Source organism: Myotis lucifugus, unplaced genomic scaffold, assembly GCF_000147115.1.
Source record: "Myotis lucifugus unplaced genomic scaffold, Myoluc2.0 scaffold_29, whole genome shotgun sequence".
Taxonomy (NCBI): Eukaryota; Metazoa; Chordata; class Mammalia; order Chiroptera; family Vespertilionidae; genus Myotis; species Myotis lucifugus.
In genome coordinates, this window is record NW_005871077.1 from 4281736 (window position 1) to 4287818 (window position 6083).

Consider the following 6083-nt stretch of genomic DNA (forward strand, 5'->3'; position numbering starts at 1 on the left):
GTTATTTAAGAAATCCCTAGGTTCAAAATGAAATACAACTTTTACAATGTTCAGCGAACTAAAACTCAAACATTTTCTTAAATTGAAAAGACGTTAGTATGTATGATATTGTATTATAAGGAAAAAGCAAACTGTTACTGAGGCAAGAGAGGGTAAACTGGCAGCTTTATTATTGAAGGACTTCTGACCTAGAGATAATCATATCAGATAATACACAACTGCACATTGCATGCCTGTCTCTGATGCTCCTTGCTCTCATCCATAGTTCACAGTTCACACAAAACATTTAAATCATACAACTGAATAATTTCTTCTGACCAAATTGAACTTTCTTTAAGGAAATAAAGGGATAAGATAATAGATCAAATCTTGCCCCACCTCTTTTCCTCCTTTTTTCTTTAGTGAAACTGACAAATTGGTGAGGAGCACTACAGCGCCACCAAACAGATCAATGCAAAACAAAAAAGATCTCCCACCGTGTGCAAAAAGAAAAAAAAATTAGAAAAATGCCCCCAAATTACAAAATGTCTCCCAAGTGTACCTTTTTGGAGAAAAACAAAATAGATCTACAAAGATTATCTAATGAAGAGCTTCAAACAATATCATGGAACACAAGTTTAGATCTGATCAACAAATAAAAGATCCACTATTTAGTAACAGCCATAACTTAATATAAACCCGGTTATGTCCATCTCCACCTTCGTTATACCAAGGGCAGCTTTTCTGTAGTTTCTTTCCAAGTAATCCATGAAGAAAACCACAATAGGCCTTAAAGAACACAACAAACAAACTACATCCATCAGTTTGCCTGCTAATAATTTAATCCTGGACAAATTAGGTAATACGTAATTTTTATAAAGAGGATATGCAAATATTTGGCACTACCAACATTGCTAGCACAAAACAAATCCATCTTGAAATAGCTTAGTTCCTCGTAGTTCACAGTAATTAACGGATAATTTTCATTATGAATATTTCACTTTAATAATGAAAAAAATTATTTTTTCTTTAGGTAAGAAAAAGACAAGATTAAATAAAATGTGCAGATCAAAGCTAAAAAAAATACAAAGATTGGTTTTGTTAGAAGAAATACAATGAAAATCCTTTTTAACTGGTGTCTCTTTTAAAGATTTAATGACATAAATATTTTAAATTACAAACTTACCTTTATTGCAGGCAAAGGAGAAGCCAGTTCTTGAAAAACAATTGTAACAATATAGGCTGGATACTTGTGTCCCTAGAAACAACAGCCTCCAGGCAGCATATGGAGCTTGAAACATCTTTAAGATTTTGGGTAAATAAAAAGTAATACTTTCTTCCATGATCAGCGGCTGAATGGTGTAGCTTCCTCCAGGATCTGTGAGCGTTTGGGGGAAAATCGGAGAAATATCCACGGAAGATTAAAAGCAGAGAAGGCAGCGCAGCCAGAAGACTGGGGTTAACAACTTTGTGATGGCAAGCAGGCGTGCTCTGATTGGCTGCGAGGGCAGTGTCCCTACAGTCTGCACTATCCCCCGTGCCCCCGCCTCCTGCAGATCGGAAAGGAAATGCAGTATGTGTGCCATTTTACACTGGGCTTTTAAAAGCACAGCCATGCAAATTACAAAAGTCTAAGCTTGTTGTTAAGTGACACTGCAAAACAATAGCATTCACGACTGCCTGTTAGCTCAGGAAAATGCCTTTTTAACGTCCTAAGGAACACTCTTGTTTCTTGTATGTGGTTTTGTGTGTGTGTGTGGGGGGGGGGGGCGGGGGCGGGGGAAGGTTTGCGGAATATAATGTTTTTCATAAGCAAATTGCTTTTCTTTTCACAAAAGTCGGTATATAATGATACAAATATAACCATTTGAAAGCTATTTCCATCAAAATGTTTTTGATTTGAGGTACCTTGTAAATTTATGTCTTTTTTTGCTCGTCAAGCTTTAATTCCTTGAAAATATACAATTTATTAGCCATAATAACTACTATTTCTGCAAAGAATAAAAATAAAATAATGATTTAAATAGTTAAAATCAGTGGACATACTTTTTTTTCTCCTTAAAAATTCTGTTTCAAAAACCTTTGCTGGCTGACAGAATTCTATCACTCTGCCTTACAAACAAAATGGCTGTGGTACTGAGGTTTTTTTTTTTTTTTTTTCTTTTCTCCCACCGTGCCTCCTCCTGGCTTCCAAGAAGTGGTAAAAATCCAAAATAAATACAATAATCAAAGTACATTGTTCAGTCTGAATTCTGGTGAAACGTTTGGTAAGGGGCTCTTATAATGTGCTGCTTTTTTATATATTTTTTTAAAAAAATTGTTTTGAAAAGAACATCAATCACTAGAGATTTACTTGACTGTAATTTGAACTTCCTGCTTTACATATTTATAAGGCCTTTCACCTATCTTGGCAGGCTTTCAAATTAAGTGGGCTGGGAAATTTGATGTTCTGTTTCTAGTTGTGAGCTGAGTCAAGTACTTGGTAGTTGCAACTGGGCTTTAAAATAAAAATAAAATTAAAAACTTTAAAAAATAATGTTAAATGAATGCTACACTATTAGTGAAAATGTAAAATCACAAAAGTCAGCAAATATAAAAATGATAAAAATACTGCATAGTATATGTTTTAACTGAACATAATCAGTATAAAATTCTTTGCCAGCTAAATTTCTAATGAGCCTAGGATAGAACAGGGTTTAAAGGAAATGGATGAAGAAAGGGGTGGAGATTGCCTACATTCTTTAGGAGCCCTTCCCCCAGATACACACACACACACACACACACACACACACACACACACACAGTTTGTATTTCTATCCTTGCCTGTCATTTAATAGCTAACATACTTAGAGAACTACAGCTGGGGTGACTATATAATTTATTGTCTAAACCAGGACATTCTTTTAGAGTGAAAGGGGCATATTGCTAACTATAGTTCCACTGGAATAAATAGGGACTGCCCTTGGTAAACCAGGAGGCAGAGCTCACTATGTATTCAGAGAGACTTTGAACTTTTGCTAGGCAGGTCACCTACAGACATGGGTCCTTGGCCAATGTAACTAGAACCTGAGCTAGATCCCTTCTCTGCACGATACCTATTGCCCTAGCTCTACCATCAACTGAAGTAGACAACAAAAGACTCAGATTCAGATGTACTTATGAACAACCATACTGAGGAAAATATCTATGTTTTCATCTTCTTATGTTGTGGTCTCACTAATAGTGGCTTTAAGAGTAAATTTCAATGATATTTGATTGAAACTAGGAAAACATTTTTAAGAAGTCATCTAATGAAGAGAGTAGACTAAAATTCTTCAGAAATTTTTAAATGGTGTTACTTCCAATAGAATAAATTTGCTAGGTGCCATTTTTATTATATACTTGTGTTTTTCCATCTTGCTCTTTTCTCTCCCATCCCTTCCCCCACCCCTGTATATCCATGTACATCTATATATATATCTATACATACATATTATACAAATATAATTTATGTATGTATATACATATATAGTTTTTATCTATCTTATCTATAGATTAGAATCTTTTGTACACTTTCTACTATATGAATATTTCTAACTACCTTCTTTATGTGGGATAATTTTCTTCAGAGATTTTGAGGCAATATTCATCACACATGATTTGAATATCTTTTGTTTTGGTAAAGGTAAATGTAGTGTGAGATGTTGTTTAGTCTAGTGGGAAGACAGAGAAACAAGCAAGCAAAATAATATATAATTGCCAGTTAAGATAAATGCTATTTAAAGAAATAAACAGAATGCAGTCTTAAAGAATAACAGGGAGGGAAACACATAGATAAGGGAGTAAGGAAAGTTGTTTTTAAGCAAGTGACATTGAACTAGTTTTGAAGGAATTTAACTTGAAAAATACTTGAGAGATAACAGATCAGGAAAAAGTTACAATATGTGCTAAGGCCCTAAGGCAGAATGAAGTGTGGGGCACTCCAGGGAGTAAATTGAGGCCGATGTCTGGACAGCATTTTGAGAGAAAGGGACATTCGATAAAGTCAGAATTGTAGTCTCATCCTGCAGAGTGATAAGTTACAGAAAAGAGTTCCATACCTAAGCAAGTAAATTGTATTCAGAGAGTAACATGTTGGAATTTAAGATCTGGGAGCTTTTAGTGATGAGAAGATCCAGAGAAGCTAATTTTGAATTGACATAGCTCAATCAATCACAGTGTTTTGATATTATATTTTTTAAAATCAACATTTCATCTGCATGTTACAGCCATTGGTTATGACTCAGTTCATAAATAAATATGAATAAGAAACAAATATCTAACATTATATATATTACTAGTAAAATGAAAGGGAAGAACTCATACAACTATTGCTTCAGTTTTCTGCTTCTCTGTAGAAGTGTTGATTTTGGTATTTACATCCTCTCCCCCCCTCCCCACCCTCGAGAATATGTTTTTATTGGTTTTAGAGAGAGAGGAAGGGAAAGAGAGAGAGAGAGAGAAAAAAGATAAATGTGAGAGAGAAACATCAGTTTCCTCCTACATGTACCTCGACTGGGGTTCAAACCCACAGCCTGGATATGTGCCCTACCAGGAATCACACCTGCAATCTCTTGATATACAGGAGGATACTCTAACCAACTGAATCACAGACCAGGGTGATTTTGGTATTTTTAAATTAAAAAAACCTTATATTTTGTATCAGTAGAACAAAGCTCAATAAACACTTTTTATTAAACAAGTGTGGTAAAGCATTATTAAAGCTAAAATTTAACTAATGGGAATAAAATTAGTTATTCTTTTTTGATTTACTAACTGGTTGTTAGCAAACCCAAATTCTATGTACACATGGGCAGAAGTAATGTGTTCAATTTATTAGCTTTCAAGACCAAGTCAATGGTGTGTAATCCCTTTGAGTGAGCTTTGATTGTAATAGGAATCTCTTAAAAAATCAAATTGTGAACCAGATAAGTAGTGCAGTTTTTATTTAAAAAATTTTTTTAAAGGTAGTACAGATTTTAAAAATCTTTACCTTTCAGAACTGTGAGGTGAGGGAAGATATTTTGAATTCAGAAGCTAGTTTCTGTGGAGACTCCATTCCATCCAGACTTTTTTTTTTACATGAGAGATAAGCACCATTTATGGGGTCCCTTCCTCATAGTCAAATTCAATTCTTAGTACAATCAGTGTGAGTAACCTTCAAAGTATTTTTCCTGTTAAAATCAGTGACTATTTTATTGCTGTCTTGTGGAAGGCTGAGAAGGGGGACTTATGAAATGCAAGAAATCTGATAATCTTAAATCTAATAATTTTATGCTAGTAATATGATGCAGCACCCCATAATTAAATACGATAATATTTTGCAGTAAAATATAATCACACTAAATGAGGTTAAAACAGGCTACAAGTAGCCTCAGCTTTTGTCACCAAATGCTACAACTCGTTTAAAAGCATTCAGATTGTCAAAGAATAAACTCAAAATGGATAAAAGACTTAAATGAAGTCGGGAAACCATAAAAATCTCACAAGAAACCATAGGAAGCACAATCTCAGACATCTCTTGTGGCAATATGTTTATGGATACATCTCCTAGGGCCGTGGTCAGCAAACTGTGGCTCTTTGGCCCCGTGAGTGTGGCTCTTCCTAAGCCTTAGGAGTACCCTAATTCAGTTAATAACAGCGTACCTACCTATATAGTTTAAGTTTAAAAAATTTGGCTCTCAAAAGAAATTTCAGTTGTTGTACTGTTGATATTTGGCTCTGTTGACGAATGAGTTTGCCGACCACTGTAGGGCAAAGGAAACTAAGAGAAAATAGACAAATGGTACTACATCAAAATAAAAAGCTTCTGCACAGCAAAAGAAACCATCAACAAAATGAAAAGGGAGCCCACTGTGTAGGAGAACATATTTGGTAATAGTACATCTGATAAAGGGTTAATATCCAAAATATATACAGAACTTAACCAAAGGAAGACCAACAATCCAATTTGAAAATGGACAAAGGACCTAAATAGACACTTCTCCAAAGTGGACATACAGATGACCAAGAGACCTATGAAAAAAGCTCAAAGTCACTGATCATGAGAGAGACACAAATTAAAACAACAATGAGGTATCACCTCA